At 54.9% G+C, this 27,499-nt stretch overlaps 2 protein-coding genes across 3 annotated transcripts in view; one reads left to right on the top strand and one right to left on the bottom strand.

Moving 5' to 3' along the window:
* The window catches only part of RECQL5 (RecQ like helicase 5), a 769,601-nt gene that overhangs the window by 404,382 nt on the left and 337,720 nt on the right, over window positions 1-27,499 (bottom strand). The window lies entirely within an intron of this gene.
* Window positions 1-27,499, top strand: part of LOC147702111 (uncharacterized) — a 114,652-nt gene that overhangs the window by 68,372 nt on the left and 18,781 nt on the right. The window lies entirely within an intron of this gene.

Genomic DNA, 27,499 nt, shown 5'->3' with positions numbered 1-27,499 from the left:
CCGAGAGCCCTAACAAGAGGATGCAAAGTTGTTGCCTGCCAGTACATATGCTTGAGAAAATTAGGCGCTTTTATACATGTAACTAACTTAGTACATGACAAAGGGAACATGCCCCCAAAGTACTATAGTGCGCTATGCTATGTCCCGCCATAGTGGAGAGGCTCGGAGAGAGGCTCCCTGGTGCAGCCGGGCCATCAAAATATTTGCTACCCCGGAAGAAAACAAATGAATTGCTTGTTCTAATGAGGAAGGGGAAAATGGTGAAAAGACTCACCCCTGACAACTACAAAATCCTGTTGCAACCCAAGTAGCAAAAGACAGGCCAACACTGTCTCCCCGGTGGGGTGACCCCTAAAAATCCCATCAAGCTGCTAGCTGGGTCCTAACCCAGAAAAAACCCTACCTGCTGCACCAAAAAGACCCTTGGTGTTGAACCAACCCAGCCTAGATCACTGGTGGCCCCTGGAAATGCTAACCCTTCCGCAGAGAGTGACACTGGCATGCCTGAATCTAGGAGGTACTGGTGTACGTGGGTAATATGCACTAAAGGGAATGCCATGCCCCTACATGCACATGCATGATAATTGCTTGCTGTATACCGCAAGGAGCATGCAAACTAAGCTTCTCCTTAGCCGAGTTGCGGAGGACCTGCAAACTAGCATAAAGAAATGCGCAGTCAGGTAACGACCAGTGCACTTTGGTGTTTGAGATAAATATGGACCTCTTAACTCGTCCCTTTACCATTCAACCCAGAACACCTCATCCGAGGCCTAAAAACTGACCTCGACCAAATCCAATAAAAACTCTAATAAATGAAGGGGGACCATCCAGAATAGCAAGATATAATCCCCGTGCCTAAGGAGGTGTCTAGCCAGTGTGTCCTAGTGTTTGAGTGTCTGCCAGTTATGCAGTACTGTCCTTCTGCCTGCGTGTGGTGCTCATTAAAACACGCACAAGTCACTGACACTTGTAACAAGTGATGCTACCTCTTAACAGACTTTGCTTCCGATGCTTGCACCAGTGCCACCAATGCCTACGGGATCTATGTACATGTTAGACTGCCTGCCAAGCCTTCCAGCAAATCGCCTCTACTTGTACATAGTACGCTTGTGTACTTGCATTCATGTCACTATTCTAGTTGAAAAGCACCCTTGCTGCTTCATGTGAGGCAAAAAACAAATAAAGCCATGGACATGTTAACACCTCACCAGGATGCTCCATTTCGTAGGCTGGCGACAAAGTTCACTATATACTCTTGAGATACTCAGTGTTAATGGTCTCTACTTAGGAAAATTTCCGTTACACGTACGTCATCTATAGCGTGCTATCTCTGCAGAAATGTCCACAATATTGGAACCCCAGAGTTATCATCCATGGACATAATTGGTGATACATGCTAGCGAATACTTGAAAGAGTGTACCCCATCGCGCATTCTAATCTGGGGAACTGTAGGACAGTAGGACGTAAACGCACACCTTCACAGAATGCCGATAAAACCGCAGTGCGCGGTCAGCCTTACCCCCGCAAAGGTAACACTCCCTCAATGATAGGAAGGCCGACATTGTCCTCCCAACCACTTGAGTAAGAAAGGCACCGTAGCTGAAAAAGTGGCCTCCGTGGGGGGGGGGGTCGGTGGGGGCTGGCAATAATTCCTGCACCTAACGTGCTAAGATCTCATGGAACGAGGTCGCGCACGAGCCCACATCCAGTTCCTGAGACCTAGGGCTGGAAGCCTCCTCGAATCAAGCTCTCGGCCCACCTCCAAACTCACTTCCACGGGCCCGGTCTAAAATGCGGCATGGCTGTAGGGACTACCACCGACAGCCCGGCTGCTCGAGAAAGATCACTGATCCCCGCCGCAGCCCCCCAATACAGCAACTGTGGCCGCCGAGAAGCCCAGTACCTACCACGAAATCAAGCCACTCGGCTCCCCATCGGCAATGCCAGCTGGAATGACGAACAGCTTTGTACCACAGAAAAAAGCTTAAATTGATGGATTACCACGATTCTAAGCGAGTTGGGGGTGCATAATTAGGTCAACAGCATTCTGCTGAACCCAAGATAAAAACCGGGAACCTCCCGATCTCCGTCTACCGTTCGTTGAGGGAGCTAACTCGGTAAGCTAATTGCATCCCAAAAAGAAAATGAGGACACGGGCACGACCCAAAACTCTTGGCGCGCGGCATCGGAGTCCAAGAGGCCCGCTGCCCCCCCCCCCCCTCCCCCCTCGAGACGAGCTGCCAAAGATGGATGCGGCTAAACAAAGAAAGTCCAAAAAGCATGTACGGTGTAAGTAGCCCCACTGAAAGGGACCAGAACGCACAATCTACATTTCCTCAATGAGCTCTAAGCATGCGCACGCCCGCGCAGGGACATACTGCCGAGAATGCAGCGGCAGCACTCAGAAACTACAAACCTCTCATAGGAAGTCACCAGCAGTTGGTATACATGCTAAATACTGACGAACGCAAAGAACCATGTCCCTAAAATCACTGAACCCGCTATCAGTAAAACAGCTGTGGACGGGGAGGAGCCAAGCTCGCGACCGTGATGGCCGCAATGTAGCTCGGCTCCGCTAGCCTTCCTGCCCAACACATATATCCTGACACGCATCCTGCCCCGAGACAACATACTCGGGAAGACTTGGAAAAGACGAAGGAAAGCTTGTACTCACCATCTGTCCCGGGGGCTCCTGCGAGCGGCGGATCCGAAGTTACACCCCTGCTTGGTCTGGGGCCTCCACGGCGTAGAGACCGGGGACATGCCTGTGGAGGTCAGCCGGCGAGATGGTGTCGACGGCGGCCCCTGGTGGAGAGGAGAGGCCGGCTGGGAGAGGCCGTGGTGCGGTTATGCCGATGGCAACGGATCGGGCCCGGTCCAGCGGCCGGATGGCCCCGTGGTGAGGTGCGGCACGCCGTGGACGGGGGAAGACCGTGTAGGAGGCTCCCCCCTTTGTTGCCTTGTCTGGCCATCTTGAAGCCCTGCGCCCGGATTCGGCGTGTGGCGCCAGCGGGGCGGTGGCGCTGGCGGTCCCCCTTTTGGTGGCTCTCCTTTCTGCACCCAGATTGTCATTCCTGGGGCTCGAGGGGGCTCCCGTGGTGGCCTTGCTTGAGAGCCCGCTCCAGAAGTTGAGGCGCACGGGGACGCGGCTGGATCTGCAAGATGGCGGCCGGCGCCCTGAGTCACGGACTGAACCAGGGCGGCGAATTTGTGTCGCTGAAGTGTACGGGGGTCTGGTCCTGTGAGCGGGAGCCCACGCTTGGTGATGTTCTTGACGCCTTAAAGACTTTACGCGCGAGCTTGGCCCTCAACGCCCTTGTGCTGGATAGAAGGACGGCCGCCATTGATGTCCGGCCGTCCCTCATGAGCGCGGCTCGGCTCCGAGTGTGTGCTGTTTTGTCCCCCTCTGTTGCCATGAGGAGTGCTGTCACTGTGCATCCGCATGCTTGCAGTTCCAGCAAAAGGCATCAGGGGTGATATTGTGTGCATATAGACGAGCTGGCGTCCAGAAGACTCTGTGCATGAGCCAGAATTTGGTTTGTGAGAGCATAGGGCTTATTTTGTGGCACATGCAAGACTTCCACGCCACGGCCCAGTCTTGTTCAGAGATACTGAAGGAGGTGAGGGAGGACCAAAATTGTGTAGTGTGTTCGAGCAGTTTGGATGACTGTGGTCCTAGCAATTTACAGATTTTTGAAACTTGATGGCTTAACCTTGTAGACTCAGCTAAATCCTTTGGAATAACTCTTTACAGCAACCTAACCATGCAGAAACACATTAGTAATGCAACAAAAGGAGCAAACTTCCAGATAAACACGCTGAGGAAGCTGAAACCATTTTTGCCAGCAAGCGATTTTAAGTTGGCAGTTCAAGAGCTAGTTATCCGGAGGGTGGAGTACGGAAGTATATCCTTGTGTGGCCTCCCTAGAGCGACAACAGGTTTGACAGAAAGAGCCTGGAGCTCACTCACTCTCCTGGCAGAGGTGATGGCAACCAGGAAAGCCATCTTTAAAGTCAGGAGACGGAGAGGACAGGAATGAAGTGGCTCAAAACGAGCACACATCAAGAAGGTTAGAACCAGGTACAAGTCCCACTGAGGCATCACAAACGGAACAGGTGGATACATGTGTGTGATGCCCTTCAAGAATCTTGTTACAATGGGGGACTTGAACAAAGAAGGTTGATCAGGCAGCCTCAGAAAGGCTGAAATGGCAGAAAGGTAGCCATTGATAGTGCCCAGAGCAGAGCCCTGCTGGGCAAGAGAAAGAAGGAAGAGAAGAACCTCAGAAAGAGGGGCAGAGAGAGGATCCACAGCCTTTGCTGTGCACCATGCCACAAACTTGTTCCACCGACAGGCGTATACCAATTTCGTGGAGGAACGCCTGGCTGCCAGAATCACATCACAGACTTCAGGAGGCAAGTCAAATGCCCTCAACTGTCGCCGCTCAATCTCCACGCATGGAGGTGGAGGCTGGACAGGTTCGGGTGGAGGACCGTCCCCTGCTGCTGCGACATAAGGTCCTCCTGAAGGGGCAGGCGGATCGGGGGACCGACTGACATGCTGAGTAGCTCGGGATACCAGTACCTTCGAGCCCAGTCCGGAGCCACAAGGATGACTTGGGCCCGGTCGCGCCTGATCTTCTTCAGCACTCTGGGCAGAAGTGGTATAGGCGGAAAGGCGTATAACAGACCGCAACTCCACTCGCGCCGAAAGGCGTCGCCGTGCGAGTGCTGTCTTGGAAACTCCAACGCGCAGAACTGATGACATTGCGCGTTCTCTTCTGTGGCAAATAGATCTAACCAAGGCTCTCCCCATTGCCGAAAGAGGCCTTGCGCCACGTCCGAGTTCAGACGCCATTCGTGATCCATCGAGCACCGACGGCTGAGTTCGTCCGCCCTGGCGTTCAGAGAACCTGCCAGGTGTTGAACCGTCAGAGTCACGCCCTGACGTTCCAGCCATTGCCAGAGGCGCAGAGCCTCCTGGCAAAGGGTCCATGACCCCACCCCGCCCTGCTTGTTGCAGTACCACATGGCGGTGGTGTTGTCCGTGAACACCTGCACCACACTCCCGTTGACAAAGGGGAGGAATGCTTTCAGTGCCAAACGAATTGCCCGGAGCTCCAACAGGTTTATATGGAGCCGGGACTCCGCGGGAGACCAGATGCCTCTGATCTCTGCCTCTCCCAAGTGGCCTCCCCAGCCCTGGAGGGATGCGTCCGTCACAACAACGTGCTCCGGTTGGGGAAGGGAGAGGGATCTGCCTCTGACCCAATCGTGGTCCGTAAGCCACCACTGCAGCTGTCTTGCAGTGCCCTCTGAGATCAAGACCTGGTCAGGCAGGTTGCCCTGATGCTGGGCCCACTGAAACTTCAGGTCCCACTGCAGAGCCCGCATCCGCCACCGGGCGTGATGCACCAGAAGGATGCAGGAAGCCATCAGCCCCAGCAGCCGCAGCGTCAACCTGACCGAAACCCGGGATAACAGCTGAAAGATGGGAATCAAAGCCTGTATATCCTGGACTCGCCGTTCCGGAGGATAGACCCGAAACTGCGCCGAGTCGAGAACCGCTCCGATGAAAAGGAGCTTTTGAGAGGGACACAGGTGTGATTTCGGCACATTGATGGAGAACCCCAGCTCGTGCAGGAGGTCTGCCGTCATCTGAAGGTGGTGGACGACTGTCTGGGGCAAGCCCGCCTTCAACAACCAGTCGTCTAGATAGGGGAAGACTGAAACCCCCAATCTGCGCAGATGGGCTGCGACCACCGCCATCACCTTGGTGAACACCCGTGGGGCGCTGGTAAGGCAGAAGGTGAGCACGATAAACTGAAAGTGCTCTTGGCCTACCGTGAACCGCAGGTAACGCCGGTGGGCCGGCAGGACGGGGATGTGAAAATACGCATCCTGCAAGTCCAACGCTACCATCCAGTCTTGCGGGTCTAGAGCAGCCAAGACCTGAGCTAAAGTCAACATCTTGAACTTCTCCTTCCGGAGGAAGCCGTTGACGTTCCTTAGATCTAAGATAGGACGTAGGCCCCCTTTGTCCTTCTTGGGTACCAGAAAGTAGTGGGAATAGCAACCACGTCCTACTTCTGGCCCAGGAACGCGCTTGATGGCCCCCTTGGCCAAGAGGGCCGTAACTTCCTCTCTCAGAAGTGCCAAGTGGTCCCCCGACACACGGTGGTTCTGCGGTGGCATGGCTGGAGGAGTGGTCTCGAAGGGGAGGGAGTAGCCCCTTCGGAGGAGCTGCAGCACCCACCTGTCCGATGTTATTGTGCGCCAGTGGGAGAGGTGATGGCAAACCCTGCCCCCCACTGGCGTCACATGGGCCTGAAAGCACGGACTAGGAGGATTTAGTGGTAGAAGGTGCGGGGGGAGGTGTGGCCTAACCTCGCCGCTGTCCCCGACCGCCACCACGGCGGTTTCCACAGCCGCCGCAGCGTTGATAAGTCTGTTGCGGCGCGTGGCTGGCAGCACGTGTGAGACTGCCCCTTCCTTGGCCACGAAAGGAGCGAAACGAACCCGTTTGCTGGCGCTGGGTCGAGAGACCCAAGGACTTGGCCGTGACCCTGGAGTCCTTGAAGCGCTCCAGCGCGTGGTCCGCTTTGTCGCCAAACAGGCGACTGCCATCAAACGGCATGTCCATTAATGCACTCTGGACATCTGCCGAGAAGTTGGCGGATCTCAGCCAGGCGTGGCGACGAATCGCTACCGTCGTGGACATCGCTCTGCCCAGCGAGTCGGTCGTATCAAGACCACACCTGATGGAGTATCTTGCTGCGTCTCGGCCTTCAATCATAGCCTTGCCGAGCTTAGCCCGTACCTCCGGCGGGCATTCAGGCAGCAGGTCCGCGACCGTATCCCACAGAGAGTGGGTGTAGCGGCCCAAGAGGCACGCGGTGTTGCAAGTCCGCAGTCCCAGACTCAGGGACGAGAAGACCTTTTTGCCATACTGGTCGTACCTCTTTGATTCCCTGTTGGGCGGGGCCGACGGGAATGTGGTTTGGGAAGTGGAGCCTGGATCACCAGACTCTCAGGGGTGGGATGGGTGGACAGAAACTTGGGGTCGTCCGAACACGGACGGTGGCGTCTGGCCACGTTCCTATCAACAGGCGAACCTGAAGCGGGCCTGGACCACGTGCCCAAAAGAACGTCAGTTAAGGCCTCGTTGAACGGCAGCAGTGGCTCCTGTGGGCATGACTGCGGTTTGAGGACCTCAGTGAGGATGTTAGTCCTCACGGCCGCGATGGGAAGCACAAGGTTTAGGGCCTTGGCAGCCCTCATCAACACCACTGAATAAGCTGCCCCCTCCTCCGAAGCCACGGTAGGAGGCGAGACAAAGCCAGGGTTGGGGGGGGAGTCATCCAGACCACTGGCGTCACCCAAGTCACCCGTCCAGTCCACGTCGTACTGACACTCGCGGGTCAGAGGGTCAGAGGGTCCTCAGACCCCTCCCACTCCTCTCCGTAATCTACATCTTCACCATATTCGGAATCAACAATGTAGACCGGCTCCTCGGGGTTCACAGGCCCCATCGGTGTCGGACTCTGCGTCGGACGACGCCGGTTCGACTCCGCGTCCGGAGTCGGAGAGGGAATGGGGGCGGCGCCGCCCGGAGAACCGGCGCCGCGCATGGGGCGCGCCAGGGGTTGCCCTGATGTAATCGGCGCCGGAGAGGCCGGTTGACCAGCCGGCGTCGACCCAGAGGGCCCCTGCGGCGCCGGGGCCGGAGCCGTCGGCGGCGCCGGAGCACCCGACGGCGCCGGGGCTGGAGCACCCGAACCGCTAGTGCCCCCGGACGGGACCACAGGGCCCGAAGGCGCCACAGAACCCGCCGGAGGAGACAGAGCCCTCATGGCCATGAGGAACGTCTCTATCTCCTCGGGCGACGCGCCTTGCCCAGGGACCGCAGGGTATGGAGCAGGCCGCGTCGGCGACTCACGCGAAGCCGCGGGGGTGGGGCCACCCGAACCCCCGGCCGCATCGCGCGTGGGGGGGGGAGGGAGTCGGGGGTACGAAGACGATGCCTCGACTTCTTGTGCTTCCTACCTGAGGAACCAGAGGAATGGTGACGACTCCCGGAGCGCTCGTGACGGCTCCGCGACCGCTCCCTCGATCGCTCCCTTGACCTCTGGCCGGACCGGGACCGCTCTCGACGCGGGTCCGACACCTGGAGCTCGAGCAGCTTGCGGGACCGCTCCCGTCTAGCTTTATTCGTCAAGGCCCGGCAATCGACGCAGGCGTCCACGTCGTGGTCGGGGCCCAGGCCCCGGAGGCAGAGTCAAAAAGATCAAAGATCAAAAAACTTGGTCACAAGACCGGAGTACTGCACTTCTCGGATCTGCACTAACTGGCGCGGAAAAAAGAAGAACTGACGTCAGCGCGCGGAGGCGGCGTCTATATACTCCAGCGATGTCATCACGGCGCACGACGCCGACGACGGACGCGGAGCGGCAGGGGACGCCTGCAGACGACTTTACCGACGCGCAGGGGTACTGCTACGCAAAAGTTTCCGGATCCAGACTGACGCCTGGGGATATTCTAAGGTAAGGAATCTAATACTAACCTGTTTCTTTCAGATTCTAAAATTATGAGACTCAAACAGTGGTAGAGTCAGAAATAGGTAGTGTTCCTCGGATTATCTCAATCAGTTATTTTCTCCCCATGAGACTACTATCCTCTGCAATCAATCAATCAATCAATCAATCAGTGACACTTATAAAGCGCGCTACATACCCGTAGGGTCTCAAGGCGCTGGGGGGGGGGAGCCGCTACTGCTCGAACAGCCAGGTCTTCAGCTTCTTCCTGAAGGAGAGGTGGTCTTGGGTCAGGCGCAGGTCGGTCGGGAGGGAGTTCCAGGTCTTGGCGGCCAGGTAGGAGAAGGACCTTCCTCCTGTAGTCGCTCTTCGGATGCGGGGGACGGCGGCGAGGGCGTGGTTGGCTGATCGGAGGTGGCGTTTGGGAGCGTAGAAGTTGACTCGGCTGTTGAGGTAGCTCGGGCCTTGGTCGTGTAGGGCTTTGTGTGCGTGGGTGAGGAGGCGGAAGGTGATTCTTTTGTTGACGGGGAGCCAGTGAAGGTCTCTCAGATGTCCGGAGATGTGGCTGGTTCGTGGGATGTCGAGGATGAGTCTGGCTGAGGCGTTCTGGATCCGCTGGAGTCTCTTCTGGAGCTTGGCGGTGGTACCGGCGTAGAGGGCGTTGCCGTAGTCCAGTCGGCTGGTGACGAGGGCCTGGGTGACGGTCTTCCTCGTCTCGGTGGGGATCCACCAGAAGATCTTCCGTAGCATGCGTAGGATGTTGAAGCATGCAGAGGAGACGTTGTTGACTTGCCTGGTCATGGAGAGGGAGGAGTCCAGGATGAAGCCCAGGTTGCGTGCATGGTCTGTCGGTTTGGGTGCGGTGCCCAGGGCGGGAGGCCACCAGGAGTCGTCCCAGGCGGAGGGAGAGGAGCCCAGGATGAGGACCTCCGTCTTGTCCGAGTTCAGTTTCAGGCGGCTGGTCGTCATCCACTCGGCTACCTCTTTCATCCCTTCGTGCAGGTTGGCTCTGGCGGCGGCGGGGTCGTTGGTCAGGGAGAGGATCAGCTGGGTGTCGTCGGCGTAGGAGATTATGCTGAGGTTGTGTTTGCGTACGATGGCCGCGAGGGGGCTCATGTAGACGTTGAAGAGTGTGGGGCTCAGAGATGATCCTTGGGGGACGCCGCAGATGACTTCGGTGGCCTCTGACTTGTACGGTGGTAGGCGGACTCTCTGTGTTCTCCCGTCGAGGAAGGAGATGATCCATTCCAGCGCCTTGTCCTGGATTCCGACGTTGCTGAGGCGCCGTACTAGAGTGCGGTGGCAGACCGTGTCGAATGCCGCGGAGAGGTCCAGGAGGATGAGGGCCGCTGTTTCTCCGTTGTCCATCAGGGCTCGGATGTCATCGGTGGCGGCGATGAGGGCGGTCTCGGTGCTGTGGTTGGCTCGGAAGCCGGACTGTGAGGGGTCGAGGGATCCGTTCGTCTCGAGGAAAGCGGCCATCTGCTTGTTGACGGTCTTCTCGATGACTTTGGCTGGAAACGGGAGGAGCGAGATGGGGCGGTAATTCTTGAGGTCGGTGGGGTCCGCTGTTGGTTTCTTGAGTAGAGCGCTGAGTTCGGCGTGTTTCCAGCTCTCGGGGAAGATGGTGGTGTCGAAGGATGTATTGATGATGTCTCGCAGGTGGGGTGCGATGACAGCGTCGGCCTTGTTGAAGACGTGGTGAGGGCAGGGGTCGGTCGGTGATCCGGAGTGGATGGAGTTCATCGTGCGGATGGTGTCTTCGGTGCTGATCGGGGTCCAGGCGTGGAGGGTGGTGGTGGGGGGTGGTTGTTCGGTCATGGTGTGCGTTGGTTGGTTGTTGAAGCTGTTGTGTATGTCCGCGATCTTGTTGTGGAAGTATGAAGCCAGGGAGTTGCAGAGGTCTTGCGATGGGGTGATGTCGTTGTTTCCTGCGCTGGGGTTGGAAAGCTCTTTGACGATGTTGAAGAGTTCCTTGCAGTTGTGTGCGTTGTTGTCCAACCGGTCCTTGAATGCTGTTTTCTTGGCGGCGCGGATCAGCTGGTGGTGTTTCAGGGTGGCAAGTTTGAAGGAGGTCCTGTTGTCCGGTGTCGGTTCCCTTCTCCAGACTTTCTCGAGGGCTCGGCAGTTCTTCTTGGAGCTCTTGAGTTCGTCGGTGAACCATGGGGCTTTCTTGCTGCCGGGTCTGCTGGGCGGGGTCCTCAGTGGGGCGAGTTCGTCCGCGCAGTTGCTGATCCACTTCGTGAGGTTGTCGGCGGCCTGGATGGGGTTCGCTGAGCTGGCAGGAGGGTGCTGGCTCAGGGAGGTGGCGAGCTGGTCTGCTGTGATCTTGTTCCAGCTTCTGCGGGCGGCCTGTTGCTGGTGGTGGTGGGTCGTTGTTTTCTTGAAGGTGAAGTGGACGCAGCTGTGGTCCGTCCATTGAAGCTCTGTGGCGTGGCTGAAGTCGATGTCCTTGCTGGATGAGAAGACAGCGTCGAGTGTGTGTCCGGCGAGGTGGGTGGGGGTGGACACCAGTTGCTTGAGTCCCAGGTTGGCGAGGTTGTCGAGCAGGGTGCTGGTGTTGCGGTCGTTGTTGTTTTCCAGATGGAAGTTGAGGTCTCCCAGGAGGATGTAGTCAGCGGAGGGGAGGGCATGTGGGCTGACGAAGTCGGCGATGTCCTCGCTGAATTGTGTGCGTGGTCCAGGGGGTCGGTAGATCAGGGTGCCTCTGAGGGTGGTGTTCGGGTTGGTGTGGATCTGGAAATGCAGGTGTTCGGCGGTGGTCAGGGAGTTGTCGGTGCTGGTCGTGAGACGGATGGTGCTCCTGTGGATGATGGCGATGCCTCCTCCCATCTGGTTGGCGTTTCGGTCCCTCCGGACGATCTTGTAGCCCTCTGGGATGGCGATGGCGATGTCGGGAGCTGAAGAGGCGTTCATCCAGGTCTCCGTGAGGAAGGCAACGTCTGGAGCTGTGGTGTCGAGGAGGTTCCAGAGTTCGATGGCATGTCTGTGGACGGAGCGGGTGTTGAGTAGGATGCACTTGAGGTGGGTGCTGCTGGTGTTCGGCTTGGTGGGTGCTGGTGCGAGGCAGGTCCGGATGCAAGTGAACTTGCAGGCGTGGCAGCTGAAGGGTCCGTGGGTACGTCGTGGAGAGGCTTGATGGCATTCTGGGAGTCGGCCGGTGTTGAGAGCGGTGAGGGTGGCGGCGGAGTACGTCAGGCGGGTCGGTCGGGGTCTTCGAGGTCCAGGGGTCCTGGCACTGGGCGCGGTCCAGTCGCGGACGGGCGTAGACGGGCTTACCTTTGGCGCGCCTTCGGCGCACAATCGGCGCGCCCGCTGCGCGTGACCGCTGCGCGTTCGCACGGTCGCCATTTAAGGCGAAGTGCGCGGGTGGGCGGAGCAGCTGGGAGGCGGGAGCGGGGAGGGTACAGAATAGAAAAAGGGGCGGGGAAAAGCGGCGGTGGCGGGAAGGGAGGGCGGAGGGCGGCGAGGTAGGCGGACAACAAGGAAGGAAACCACAACACGGGGGAAATAAAATTTATACAGAACGGGCACAAATTCACGACAAAACAAGGAAAACAAGGAGAAAACCAAAGTTATATCAAACAGGCACAAATGTTGGACAAAACAAGGGCAAAAACAACCGCAGCGGCGCCCGCCGGCAATCGGCAAAACGAGGCAGCAGCGAGGCAGAGGGCAGGCAAGGGGCACACGCAGCAGCTGGTGGCCGTGCGGCGCGGGGGTGTCCCACAAGTGTCCCACAATCACTATTAGACACCTTCATCCTTTGTCTCTCCAAAAGCACTGTAGGTCTAGAAATACTACCCAACAGAGACTGCATGAGGAAGGTCAAACATGAATGGCAAAATATCCTAATTTACAAATCTTTTCCACATAATTTTCCACATAATTATGGCTCTGCATATTTTCCTCATAATACATCATCGGCCGCATAATATGATGGATTTAACAAAAAAATTGTATGTAGCTCAAATGGATCAAAACACGTGATTTGTGTTGCTGTGAAGTAGAAAGCCCTTTACAAAGGTTGGCTGGTCACCATTCTCACTGCTGCGCTTGTATGTTAAACTGGTATTATTGCGGTAAACGCTTTGCAGAGACTGTAGAATGTGTAAAAAAGTCAAAATAATAAAGTATCAGAAAATGTACCTCACATTAGGCTGCAGCCTTTCTTTGCTGCATAATTTAGCCAACACTGCAGCATCATTTTGTCCTCCATTGCTGCATAATTGCAGTGGCCCCAAAGCAGGCAGCACATGTTAAAAGTGCTTGTGCTTGTGCATGAAGCAGAGATGCCTGCACATCCATGAGACCCACAATCCTAAAAGAATAACAATAAACAAAAAAACAAAAAACTGTAGCCCAGTTTTCACAAAGTGCAAATTACACAGACCTTTCGCAGGCAACTCCCAATAAAGTAAGGAATACCCCTCTTTCGTGTGCATCAAATATCTTCTAAAACACACTGGTTCAGGAACCCCTTTCTGTAGCTGCACAACATCCTTTCTGTCTGACAGCATAGGAGCCTCTGATAATTAGATCTATGAAGCTGGTTTTACAGGAGCTCACGATTTGCAGGTGACTCAGTTTGTGATATAATAGTTTAATTCTGCTTTAGTCAGTTACTCCTATAATCAGGGGCCCATCTGGTTTTACCACTTGTGCACTTGCTTAACGTCTCGCTGATATCTGCATGTACTGCAGTGTTCACTTAACTATTGTTGTAAATGCTAGTTTACATCACTGACACCTTTCCAGTCAGTGCTTTGTGTACTTTTCTAGGCACACATTTTGTGCAGCAATTCAGGATTAATCTTAATGTCATATCCAGTCATTTAAACCCTGCACCCAGCAACAAGGCCTAAAAGACACTGGGGCTGAGGTGGCAACACCTGGCCTCTTGGGAGGCCGCTTCTCTTACCCCCTGCCAGCCCACCATAGACTGGCACAATGGCCATAAAATCACCTCTCCTTTCAGCCTCCCCATGTAGGCCCATGCCTATTCACACCCTCCCCACTGCCCCCATAACCTGAAGGTGATGACCCGGCAGGGGCTGACACTGCTTCTGGCCAGGCAGGCCCCAAGGCAGGGGGGCCCAGACCAGAATGCTCGAAAGGCCAGAGCAACACCAAGCTCCCAGCCTCAAAATACAGAGGGTCAGGAGAGAGCCCGGGATGCTGGCGCCTCATTACACTGGCCTGGTGAAGACAGTTTACAGAGGCTAAAAAAACAAGCATTTACAATGCAATGGTCTCGGCATTATTAAAGGTAGAGCTATTGGCATTGCTCATGACTTTTTTTTTAATCATAAATAAATGGCACTGTCATTTACATTGCCAATAGCGTAATAGCTCGCAAATGCATGACCTATTGCATTTACACGCACACAGAGCCACACACACAAAGCCACCCACACACACACACACACAGCCACCCACACACACAAAGCCACCCACACACACACACAGAACCACCCACACAGAGCCACACCCAAAGCCCCACACACCCAGAGCCCCCCACACACACACCTAGAGCCCCCCCACACACACACACCTAGAGCCCCCCCCACACACACACACCTAGAGCCCCCCCCACACACACACACCCAGAGCCCCACACACACACACCCAGAGCCCCACACACACACACACACACCCAGAGCCCCACACACACACACCCAGAGCCCCCACACACACACACCCAGAGCCCCCCACACACACACCCAGAGCCCCCCACACACACACCCAGAGCCCCCCCACACACACACACACACCCAGAGCCCCCCCACACACACACCCAGAGCCCCACACCACACACACCCAGAGCCCCACACCACACACACCCAGAGCCCCACACCACACACACCCAGAGCCCCACACCACACACACCCAGAGCCCCACACACACACACACACCCAGAGCCCCACACACACACACACACACCCAGAGCCCCACACACACACACACACACCCAGAGCCCCACACACACCCAGAGCCCCACACACACACACACACACCCAGAGCCCCACACACCCAGAGCCCCCCACACACAAACCCAGAGCCCCCCACACACACACCCAGAGCCCCCCACACACACACCCAGAGCCCCCCACACACACACCCAGAGCCCCCCACACACACACCCAGAGCCCCCCACACACACACCCAGAGCCACACACACACCCAGGAGAGCAAGCACAGTGAGGGGCAGGGAAGCAAGCATAGCGAGGGGGCAGGGAAGCAAGCACAGCGAGGGGGCAGGGAAGCAAGCACAGCGAGGGGGCAGGGAAGCAAGCACAGCGAGGGGGCAGGGAAGCAAGCACAGCGAGGGGGCAGGGAAGCAAGCACAGCGAGGGGGCAGGGAAGCAAGCACAGCGAGGGGGCAGGGAAGCAAGCACAGCGAGGGGGCAGGGAAGCAAGCACAGCGAGGGGGCAGGGAAGCAAGCACAGCGAGGGGGCAGGGAAGCAAGCACAGCGAGGGGGCAGGGAAGCAAGCACAGCAAGGGGGCAGGGAAGCAAGCACAGCGAGGGGGCAGGGAAGCAAGCACAGCGAGGGGAGCAAGCACAGCGAGGGGAGCAAGCACAGCGAGGGGAGCAAGCACAGCGAGGGGAGCAAGCACAGCGAGGGTGCAGGGAAGCAAGCACAGCCAGGGGGCAGGGGAGCAAGCACAGCCAGGGGGCAGGGGAGCAAGCACAGCCAGGGGGCAGGGGAGCAAGCACAGCCAGGGGGCAGGGGAGCAAGCACAGCCAGGGGGCAGGGGAGCAAGCACAGCCAGGGGGCAGGGGAGCAAGCACAGCCAGGGGGCAGGGGAGCAAGCACAGCCAGGGGGCAGGGGGCAGGGGAGCAAGCACAGCCAGGGGGCAGGGGAGCAAGCACAGCCAGGGGGCAGGGGAGCAAGCACAGCCAGGGGGCAGGGGAGCAAGCACAGCCAGGGGGCAGGGGAGCAAGCACAGCCAGGGGGCAGGGGAGCAAGCACAGCCAGGGGGCAGGGAAGAGGATTGCTTAGAACTTGAGAAGTTGAACAAAAAGTCAGGACAATGAAAATGCTGTAACGATGTGCCAAATGACCAACACAGTACAATTATGCAGACTGTCTTAATTAAAACAGACATTTCAATAAATCCCTGCGCAAACCCCAAAAAGTTATACTTTCCGCAGCGGGGCTTAAGCCCAAATCAAGATCCTCTTAGTCCTGGAGTCGCGGTAAACCTCCTTTGTCAGGGGACTCTCCCGGAAAAGAAGAGCTTGCATCAGCATGCCCAGAATAGCCCCGCTGAAACGCTGTTTTCAAACCCACGATCGATCCTGGTGGGAGGGCCCAATCGTAATCACTCAAAGTGTGCCTGGATCTTACAGCTGGGAGGATACACAGGCGTAGGGCAGTCACAGAGAAGCTGCAGCTCGTTCGCCACAGCTGTGTTGCGCACTCAGCAACCCCCACCAGATGAAGCAGCCCGCCGGTCTCTCACCATCTTTAAAAGCCACAGAGAGTCAGAGTTCCGCCGCCTCGCCCAGCACCGAACACAGTCTTGTGTCTAATACCTGTGAGGGGGGGGCGCTGTGCCCGACCCCTCTTGCCAGCGGCTGTATAAACATTGGCCGGCTATCGCGCTGGGTCCGCTTCACTTCAGGAGTGCTTAGGGATGCCCGGGGTGTTTCCTTTGTTCTGCTGCTCGGAGCTGGTGGTTGCCATCTTGCAGGTGGAAGCTCCGATAAAGTTAGGATTTAATTCAGGCACAATTGACAGTTTATAGACGCTTTCTGTAAGTCCTCGGATTCTATAAATGTTCCGATTCCAGAATTTGGCAACATTGTGGAATTTAAGCCGCATTTGCATGCTTTTTGAGGTCGGGGAATACGGGTTCGACACGGAGCTTCGGTTCAGGCGGCCCCGCTTTTCTAAAGCGGGGCCGCTTTAGAAACGGTGGCTCGGTCTGCTCGAGCGGGCCGAGCTGCTGATGCCGGAAGCAGAGTCTGGACGGCCGGGTGATTTGAAAATCACCAATGTTACCCACACAACCCATACACACAAGCGCACTGAAGCCGCCTGCCAGGCGCTACAGCCACGTGCACGAGGACAGAGCACAACACGCATGAAGTGACCATGCAGCGGCTGTTTGCAGCCAGCCAGTGTGCCCTGCCGGGCCAGTGTGGTGGTATTTTGGGTGGGTGAAGGGGCAAAGGCGGATAAATTGCGGAGACCTGTTTGGCGAACACTGCGATGTCCTCGTTGAAAGAGTTGAAGGAGCAGACATCGCCCCCGGCCATGCCGGGCTCGGGGGGGGGGGGGGTGTAGATGGCCAGCTCGCACTTCTCAAAGACCAGGGCGAGAAGGGGGAAGAGCGGGCCCCCGCCACGCCGGGCTGGGGGTTGGAGTTGTAGGTAGCCAGCTCACAAGACCAGGGCGAGAACGGGGGAGAAGAGCGGGTGGCTGGGGGGGGGGGGAGAGCGGGTGGCTGGGGGGGGGTGGCTTGGGGGGCGGGAGGAGAAGAAGAGGAGAGCATGTTAAAATCAGGAGTCACACGCGGAGGGGACACATGCGTTGGTGAGCACGCGCTGCCCTGGACCAAGGACTGGGAGGGTGAATAGCACATTGAAACCACGCAGGCACCCCCATGTCTAAACATGCAAGAGCTGCACAGCGCGCTGCTCTCCTTCCGCCCGTCTGATCATCTCCCACGGTGGCTCGGTCTGCTCGAGCGGGCCGAGCTGCTGATGCCGGGAGCAGAGTCTGGACGGCCGGGTGATTTGAAAATCACCAATGTTACCCACACAACCGCATGCGAGTGTACGTTTCCTAACACTCACCTTCCCCTCCTTCTGGACCTCATGGCCACCGAGGTTGTGCGTCGCTTGTGAGACACCTCGCAATGCATTCCCGCAGCGGGCCCATGTCTTCTTTAGACCCACACGTAGTTTTTTGCTCCCGACATCTGCCTCAATCCGCGGCATTCGATCCGCCTCCTTTCTCCGTTGTCAGCCACGCAGAAACCACAGACCAGGTTTCGCCGTGCCTGGCGGGAATGCAGCAGCATTTCCCCGAGGTCCCGATGCCCCCCAAGAATGGGAGCGGGAATGTGGGTGGCAGGCGGAAAATAATAAAAACCATTCTCTTTTCATTAGAAACAAGAAACAAGGCTGCCCCCGTGTGTTGTACACCTCCAATGAGAACTGCATTGGACGGGGTAGGGGAGAAATTCCTTCGGCAGTTCCGCGAGGCCCCACATTCCGCCGCGCTCTGAAGCCCTCGTCATCTCCCCCGCTCCGGGCACTCCACGCAGCAGCAACAACCAGACTACGGAGAAATTCCTTCGGCAGTTCCGCGAGGCCCCACATTCCGCCGCGCTCTGAAGCCCTCGTCACCTCCCCCGCTCCGGGCACTCCACGCAGCAACAACCAGACTACACTTTCAAAAGAAGTTACTTGCAAAATAAATTATTGAAAATAGATTACAGGCCTGTCCTCTGCTTGCTCTCCAACACCGCGCCTTGCATTGCCAACCGAAGACAACAACCACAAACAAAAAAATGACGGCCGCTCAGCTCAGAATTTTTCGGAATTGGGGGCGTGGTTTGCTGTCCTGAGTGACGGACGACGTCACAGGGCTAAAGAATGCAAAAAATCACGCCCCCAAATCCGAAAAAGACGGGGCTTGTTTGAAGTGACGCATCTCTCCTCCAATGGCTGGCCTCCGTTTAGGAAGCCAGCCAATGAAGGAGAGAGAGGGCAGGGAGGCGGGACCTTCTGCGCTACTAAGAATCATTAAATCTCATGCCTATGACTGCGCAAGCGCAGCCTTTTAGGCCTTCGACCTAAAAACGGCCCAAAGGTGCCCCTGAAGCACTGGCCCGTCGCCCCATGCCAGACTGATCGCCTTCCCAATCAGACGCTGTCACTAAATGAGGTGTAAATCACACCTCACACTCTAGCAGCAGGGCCACTAAAGGTTGTCGTGTTCGCATGATGATTGATTGCTCCCACAGTGTTGCTTTGCAGGCCAATGCTCCAAGACACGGAGGGGAAGGGGGAGGAGGTTGTGGCAATTGCACACGCTTTCCTTAATGTGCAACACACAGGACTGGACTATCACACAATATTTTTTTAATTCAGACCATTCCTGCTGTCCTGGGACTCATTTTTAAAATACAGAAGTAGGGGAACGGACTGTGTTAATTTTTAAAAGTAGGGGCACGCCATGCCCTTCCGATTCCTCCCACTTCTACCACTGCTCCAACCCCAGCTGCATTGCAGAGGTTGGAGAGAGCAGGCACAGACTGCCAGTGTGTCCTGGAGTGCCTATCGAGGGCAATGCTATCAGTGTGCCTATCAGGGCCAATCCTGAAGCTGCTCTCATTTGAAAGCAGCTTCAGGATGTCTTACATATAGCAAATCAGTCTTGACCCTGCTCCAATAGGAACAGTCCAGCCCGAACTGCTAGGCCAGGTACTCCCTGAACCAGAACTCAGACAGAAAGTGCCTGTTCACTAATGTGATGAGTGGACACAATTGCACTGTGGAAGACCGTCTTAAATATAAGGCGATGCAGCAAGAAGCTATGCATAGGTTCAAAAGGTGAAGGTTAGAACAGATGATTTAAACAAAGATAGTAGCTAAGATGGCGGCGTGAGCAGACGTACTGCTCCTGAGCTCCTGTCGACGGCCTACACCAGCACCGGCTTTCGGGCCTTAATCGCTACAGTCAGTCCATGTCCCGGTGCGGAATCTGACTGGGGTCCGGCAGGTGTGGCTGAGAGCCGGTGAGCGGCTCCTGGGGGGCGATGTTAACACAGAGAGGTAGGCCAAGCATTGTGGCGGCTGGAGAAGACTGGTGAGGCCTGAGACCGCGGCGGGCGGCTGTGAGCCCTGCCGCGCTGCTCCACGCATTCCTGGGCTGGTGAGCTTGTGTCCTTAAGACGGAGCTGCGGAGGGGATTGTGGCGATCCCAGTGGGGGCGAGCTGGTGGTCCCTCCCAGGCGACCGGGGACCCTCGCCGGGGTCGAGCCCGGCTGCCATTTTGCGGAGAGCCTGGAGAGCCCGGAGCAATTGGGCCGGAGACTGAGGGGGCCTGTGGGACAACTCGCCGCTGCTTATAAACTGCGGGGTGCCGGGACTGGCACCAAAACCTTGTTTTCCCCTGTGGAGGTACGGCAGGCGGTGATTTGCAGCTCTTCTGGTGCCGGGGAACTGCAGTGAAGTGAGGTGGGGCCGCCACCTTGGGGCAGACCTACTGATGTCGGACAGCAGCGGAGGCAAGCGCAGGCCCTGGTGGAGTTGTCGGTGAGCGGGAGTTCTGGGCTCGCTGCGCCTGGGAAGTGGCCGGACACCACCGCAGGAATAGGCTTCCCGGCTGGCATTAGGGCGTGAGTGAGGCCCAACTGCGTGGACTGCTTCGCGGGGTCCGGAGATAGCAGAGGGGGCGACCGCAGTGGCGGATACAGGTGAGTGGAGGGGCGGATACAGGTGAGTGGAGCGGAGTTTGGCTTGAGGCTTTGGGCAACGGCAAGGATAATGGAGCCTCCGCTTGCTGGACTGAGCACCAAAGAGGAGAGCAGAGTTGTTGCAGGGGGACCCAGTTTGTTTGGGGCTGGATAACAGTGCCGTGTTTGTGGAGAACCGCCCATGAGGCTCTCCTGGGGGTGTGCGGCGGCTGCCAGTGACAGTGGTGGCGGAGACAGCTTGGATGCGGCGGGCCCCGGCGCGGATCCTGGAGACATTGCCGGTGAGTGGAGGGCAGCGTAGCCGAGGGTCTCATGTGACATAGACTGCCCAGTGGGGTATTGGAGAGCAAGAGGCACGGAACGCTTGGTTGTGGCGGTTCTTCGTCTGAGATAACTGCCGTACTTGAGAGGGTAGCAGGAGAGACAGTCTGCTGAGAGGTGTTGGGCAGTGGCGGGGTCGGGCGTAACGGACCTGGCAGGGCTGCAGCGACTAGAGGCCCGGGTAGAAGCAGTGCCCTTTCCACGTCTTTTACCTGCCCTGTGGACCTGGGGGTAGTTCCTGGAGGTCATCTGCTGCAAAGAAGCGGATAGCTGAAACGAGTAGGGACCATCTGTGCATTGCTTGCACGTCTACGGGGAGGGTTATGTCCTCTTCCAGAAACAGGAAGGACAGGACTATCAAAGACTTATTTGTCAAAGCGCAGACGGATACAATGACCTCTACCATAGCGGCTGGTCTCTCCGGGCCGAGACCAAGCAAGGAAGATGGAGCTAAACCCTTCTCCAAGGCGTTCCTGAAGTCCATGTTCGTTGCTCTCCGGGAAGACATCCATACCCTCAAGCAAGAGTTCACTTCGGAGATTCGGGAGGTCAGCAGGGCAATGGATGGCATTGGTGAGAGGGTCGCTGATCTGGAGGGTAAGAGTGATGGAAGGAACATGGAAATAGCGGCCTTGCAGCAGGAGATACTCCGAATCCATGGTCAACAAGTAGATCTTCAAACCCACTTCGAGGACCTGGAAAACAAGTCCCGACGCCACAACATACGCATTAGAGGGGTGCAGATGGGCGAGGACACAAAGGATCTGTTTGCCTACTCCAGGGAGCTTTTTAATCACATTCTGGCCAGACCGTTGGAGATAGAACTGCGAGTGGATCGAGCACACAGGGTGGGTCCCCTGAGGGCCCCGACGGCTCCACCGCTGGACATATTAGTTCTTGTCCAAGACTATCATAACAAGGAGGCTAACCTCCAAAAAGCGCGACAAATGCAACCTCTACAGTTTCAAGGGCAATCCCCAATCCTCTATCAGGGCTTATCCGCACTGACCTTACAGAAGAGGAGGTCCTTCAAGCCCATCACTGCACACCTGCAGCAGCACAATATCGCCTATAGCTGGGGACATCTGTTCAGACTGGTATTTCGCATGGACAATAAGCTGTACCAGCTACGTTCGTTGACGGAGGCCAGTAGATTGCTTGGTGTGAAGCTACCGGAATCGGAGGGTGAGGAGGAAGATTCCAAAGAAGAGGTTGAGGATTCCAGGCCCCGATGGCGTTTACAGGGCCGCAGGCGGCGTCTCAGGAAACCCCGCGCTGCGGAAGTCATGGAAGGGAGAAGGTCGGCCCTGGAGGCGGTTTCTGCGGATTCCCCCAAAACCCGGGCTGGCTGACTATTGACTCTGTAGCAGGCCGATTATTTGATTTCTTCAGGCCTAAGCCGTTGGCGGGAGAGAGGGGAATTTACCCAGATTTCTTTCACTGATCAACCATGGTTGATGGACTCTATGTTTTTGTACTATTTTGTTTCCTTAATATATATTTGGTAGTTTGGGAATTGATGGGGGGGGGGGATTTCGGAGCGTGTCCAGTGCTCCACGTCCGAACATATCCTAGCTCTAGTGTAGACCTGCATGCCCGAGTCGCCCCACCCTCCTTAGCGGCCCAATGCACTGGGGATGCCGCTTCTGATCCCATGAGTGTAAGCTTTATCCTGGTGGCTATTGGTCAAGCCTGATGCTACTCTTAGGATCCTAACCCTCAATGTGAGGGGTCCTAATAATCCGGTGAAGTGCAGGGTGATACTGTCGTGCTTAGAGAACGCACAAGCAGACATATGCCTGCTCCAGGAGACTCATTTGCGGGTGCACGACGGTCACAGGCTCCGGTCTCGCAGATTTCCCAGGCAGTTCTTCTCTTCATGTTCTACTAAGACAGCTGGAGTGGCAATATTGGTAGCGCAGCGATTCAAGGGGGAGGTACTACATAAGGGTGCTGAGCTTAAGGGGATGCTGTTGACCTATCGCTTTGCCCTGGGCAGACTGGCATTCACTGTTGGCTCCATATACGCCCCGAATGAGGGCCAGGAGAAGTGACTACACGCCGCACTTACAGAGGCTACACCCACGTCAGACATTGATATCTTGGGGGGCGACCTAAACGTAGTGTTTGACAATCTTTTAGATCGATCCAGTCAGCGCACGCACCAGGTAGGGGCGATCTCTGCAGAGGGGCTGGGGAGACTGCGCAACTTGGACCTACATGACTTTTGGCGTAGTTTTCATCCCTCAGACAGGGAGCACTCTTATTACTCGAATGCACATAAGACTTACGCAAGGCTGGATCATTTGCTGTGTTCTGCTCCGATGCGTGCGCTCGTAGCCACTGTTGACATGGGTGTGGCTTCTCTTTCTGATCACGCCCCGGTTCTCGCCACTTTCCCTCTCCCGCCAGCCTCGCTTCCCTCCAGGGTGTGACGCCTCCGGGATACTCTTTTGCATAGGGCCGACATTGCTAAACACATACAGGTCACCATCACGGACTACCTCTCCCACAATGTGAACTCGGACACCTCCCTTGCAACGCAATGGGCTGCGCTGAAGGCCGTAGTTAGAGGGGAATTCATTGCACTTCCGTCCGCTGACAATAGGGAGCGCCAGCGTAAACACAATGAGCTCCCTCAACGCGTCCGTGAATTAGAACAGATGCACCAGAGTACAGGGCCCGAGGGTATGGCGACAACTTAAGCCTATGCGCCACCAATTGACGGCGCTTGACCAGGGTAGAGCAGAGTATGGGGCTCTGAGGCACGATTATTATACCGGGGGCGATAGGTGTGGGCGACTGTTGGCTAACAGGTTGAGGGAGGCTCGTCAACAACAAGGGGTCAGAGAGATCAACAGGCCGGATGGGACCTGCATATCAGAAGACGCGGGAATAGCGAAAACGTTTCACGACTTTTATGCTTCCCTCTACACGGAGGACCTGTCTGATAGCTCAGAGGGGGCTGCTTTTTTGGACTCTGTTTCCTTGTCCTCTCTGACGGCGGCTCAGGCCGAGCACCTTGACAGGAATATCCAAACAGAGGAGGTCATAGCCGCTATCTCCCGCCTTAAGTTAGCGAAAGCCCCAGGGCCAGACGGTTTACCCGCTATTTTCTATAAGAAGTTTTCTGCGGTGCTTGCCCCGCTTCTTACCCAGCTGTTTAATTCCTTTGCTGAACTAGGAGCGATACCACCAGACCTCTTAGGAGCCTCTATAGCAGGGATCCCTAAACCTGTGAAGGATAAGACTAAATGCGGGGCATATCGCCCGATATCCCTCCTCAATGTCGACCTTAAACTGTATACAGGGATTTTGGCCGCCCGCCTCTCCCCTCTCATGCCCGGTCTTATTGAACCGGATCAGGCGGGCTTTACACCTGAACGCCAGATAACACCAAGCAGATTATTCATCTTATAGAGAAGGCTGGTCAGGTGCCTGGGGAATATATGATGTTGGCTATAGACGCCGAAAAGGCGTTTGACCGCTTTCATTGGCCCTATTTAGAGTGAGTGCTTGAAAGGGTGGGGATGTGAGAGAAGTTCCGTACTTTTATTTTTAATTGCTACAAATTCCCAACAGCTACGGTCCGAGTGAATGGATACACCTCTTCTAGTTTTAGCACCGGAAGGGGCACAAGGCAGGGGTGTCCACTGTCACCCCTCCTCTTTGCCCTCTATTTGGAGGTTTTGGCTCAGAAAATGCTACAGAACTAGGCTATTGAGGGGATCAAGTTTGGTGCCTATGTCCACAAAATTAGTTTATATGCAGATGACGTGCTGATCTCACTTGCTAGCCCGAGGACAGCACTGCCGGCCTGTTTGGCGGACTTAGACTTCTTTGCCAGGGTGTCCGGATTCAAAGTAAATGCGAACAAGTCAATGGCCTTGGACCTCTCGCTGTCCCCTTCAACCCGGGAACATCTGCAGGGTTAGTTTCCCATACAGTGGGCGGCGGACACTATTCCGTTCTTGGGAATACAGCTGGCTCCTTCCCTTTCTGCTATGGCTACTACCAACTATGCTATCCTTCGCGGGAAAATTCGACGCGAGATCGGGCGGTGGAAGCACTACCCTCTTTCTTGGTCAGGGAGAATTGCGGTGGTTAAAATGACGATTTTGCCACAGATCCTCTTTCTCTTCCGTGCTCTCCCTCTCCGACTGCCTGTCGGATGGATCAGACAGATGCAATCTGACCTGGCCCAGTTTATCTGGAATGGTAGGAAGCCGAGAATGCGAAGTACGCTAACAATGCTTTCTCCGGAGATGGGTGGACTGGGAGTTCCCGATCTTAAGTTGTACTATCAGGAGGCACAATTACGATACTTGGTCGAGTGGAGCAGATGGGAATCGGAGAAGCACTGGCTGTTCCAGGACCAGGCGGTCGCGGCGAGGACGTTACAGGAAATCCCCTTTTTGCACAAGTCTCATAGACCCCCTAACTTGTATGCCTCTCACATAACGAGAGTTCCCCTTGAGGTGTGGGACACCACTAATATCAAACACAAATTTACAACTTTCCAGTCTCGCCTCATTCCGTTGGTTGACAATCCTGACTTCGCCCTGGGCTTACTAGATGCGGCCTTCACACACTGGAAGTCGGCTGTGTGAGAAGTTGTCCTGATATGTGATGTCCACTATTCTAGTGGGCACCCTTTATGAGTCCAAACAACCCTTATGGTGATGGTTGTAAAGTCAACCTTATTTATTTATTTATTTATTTATATAGCGCACTACGACCCGGAGGCGTCTAGGCGCTCGTCTAGCGAAACACATCACAACTGCCACATAAGAAAGAGCACAGTAAGATTAGATGGTAAAGAGCCAAGTTTTTAAATCTTTCCTAAAAAGCAGAAGATCTTGAGCTGATTTCAGATGAGTGGGAAGTGCATTCCATCACCTGGCCGTAATGTGATGAAAGTGTTTCCCTCCCCATCTCTGTAGGCGGTATTTAGGAATCTTAACATTATTGGCCAAAGCGGAGCGAAGCGTCCTAGAGGGTAAATACCATTGAAAAAGATTCTGCAAAGACTCCGGGCCAATACCATGTAAGCCTTGAAGGCGATGCACAGGGCCTTAAAGCGAATCCCCTTTATAATAGACAGCCAGTGTAATTCATTTAAGGCATGTTTTGCAGAAGAAAAACGGGAAAGCCCGAACAAAAGGCGGGCTGCTGCATTTTGGAGAACCTGTAACTTAGCAGTCAAAGATTTGCAAGCGCCCACCAACAGCCCGTTACAATAATCCAACTTGGATATGACCAGCGCTGCCATCACTGTTCTTTGTTGATCAACTGGAATAAAAGGAAACCCTTTTCGAAGAATACGAAGGGTGTAATAAGTGGAGGATGTCAACATGTTTATGTGTTGAGAGAAACCAAGAGAAGAATCAATAATGACACCAAGGTTTTTGGCCTTTACTACCGGAAGTGGAGTGGGGCAAAGCTCGGCAGGCCATCAATCAGCAGACCACACTGAAGCGTCCTTTCCGAAAACTAATACCTCGGTCTTATTGGAGTTAAGCTTTAAACAATTAGTATCCATCCATCTGCTGACATCACTCATACATTTCTGAAAATTAAAAGCGGACTCAGAAATATTGCTAGAGACAGACACAATGATCTGTGCGTCGTCAGCATAAGAAACTAAATTAAAACCATGACTTCTTATTAGGTTAGCAAGGGGGGCTACATAAACATTAAAAAGAGTAGGGCTTAGGGAAGAGCCCTGGGGAACCCCACAAGGAAGTCCAAACTCTTCAGACTTAAACCCTTCTACTTCAACGTACTGACGCCTATGGGTTAAGAAGGAAATCAGCAGAGCAAGAGCAGAGCCTCCAACACCTACTGCTTGAAGACGATGGGTAAGAACATCATGATCCACTATGTCGAAGGCGGCCGACAAATCAAGGAGAATCAATACAGCAGTACCTCCTGAGTCGACCGCCTTCCTAACATGCTCAATGGCAGTGATGAGAGCCAAATCAGTACTGTGAGATGTTCTAAATCCAAATTGAGAGGGATCTAGCTTACGATTTTTCTCAAGATGGAGGGAAAGGTGAGAATTCATGTGTTTTTCCAAAGCCTTAGCCGGTAGGGGGAGGCGAGCAATAGGACGATAATTACCTGTCTCTGCTTTATCCAAGTTGGATTTTTTAAGAGTGGTAGGATCGAGGTCTGTTTCCAAGCTAAAGGAAACAAACCATGTTCCACAGCCAAATTCAAAACTGGAGTAAGTTGCTGTGATACCAATTCTGCAACTATGCCAATCACCCTGGGAGGACAGGGATCCAGGGGAGAGCCAGATTTTATCGTAGCTAGCAGGTTATAAGTTTGCTCAATTGATAGTGTGGGGAACTCATTGAACATAAAACCAGTTTCGGTATAATTAAGGCCTCGAAAGGGAGGGGGCATTAAGATAGCTAAATCTGTGCTGGGTTTTGGTAAATTTGAAGGACCTTGGCTAGAAAAGGTGTCGAAGATATCTAATACTTTTTTACAAAATGCTAGAGCCAGTTCATTAAAGAACTGCTGATCTATTGAGTTATATTCGATAATTGGAGCATTACTTAACTTAAGGACCGTGGTAAAAAGTTCCTTTGAATTATTCTTTGCCTGAATTATCCTTTCTGTAAAATATTCTATTTTAGCGTGTTTAATCAAGACTTCATATTCAATCACACGTTTTTTATAAGATTCTTTGTCACAGTCTTTGTAAAATTTACGCCAGCGCCTCTCCGCTACACGACAATGTCTTCTAGAAGTTCTGAGTTCTTCCGAGAACCAAGGTTCAGTAGGAACTAGTCTACAATTCTTGCACTTTTTAGGGGGACTGCTATATGTACCGCATTTTTTAACCAATCATGAAATTGCAGTGATGCTGATTCGGTGTCAATCAGCCCCTAAAGGTGAGGTCAATGTTAAATATGAAAGAAACAGCTCCTTGTCCAATTGGTTCCAGGAGTAACAACTAGGGGAGATCCTGCTCTTATGTCCCCTAGATTCACTAGGTTGTGAGAGGGTGAAGGATACAACCTTATAGGCCAGCTATCCTAGTGGTAGCATGGACAAAGCAGGCTTAGGCTAATGCTTCAGAGAGCATGTGAAGCCAATTGTTTTACCAATAATAACCCCTTGAATACCAAATGAAAGGACACCACACAAGGTATATATAAAATATATATGTATTTATTACTAACACAACCCC

The sequence above is a fragment of the Lissotriton vulgaris genome, chromosome 7 (assembly GCF_964263255.1).
Source record: "Lissotriton vulgaris chromosome 7, aLisVul1.2, whole genome shotgun sequence".
Lineage (NCBI taxonomy): Eukaryota > Metazoa > Chordata > Amphibia > Caudata > Salamandridae > Lissotriton > Lissotriton vulgaris.
The sequence above is the reverse complement of the archived record's forward strand: the minus strand, read 5'-3'. Positions and strand labels throughout refer to the sequence as shown.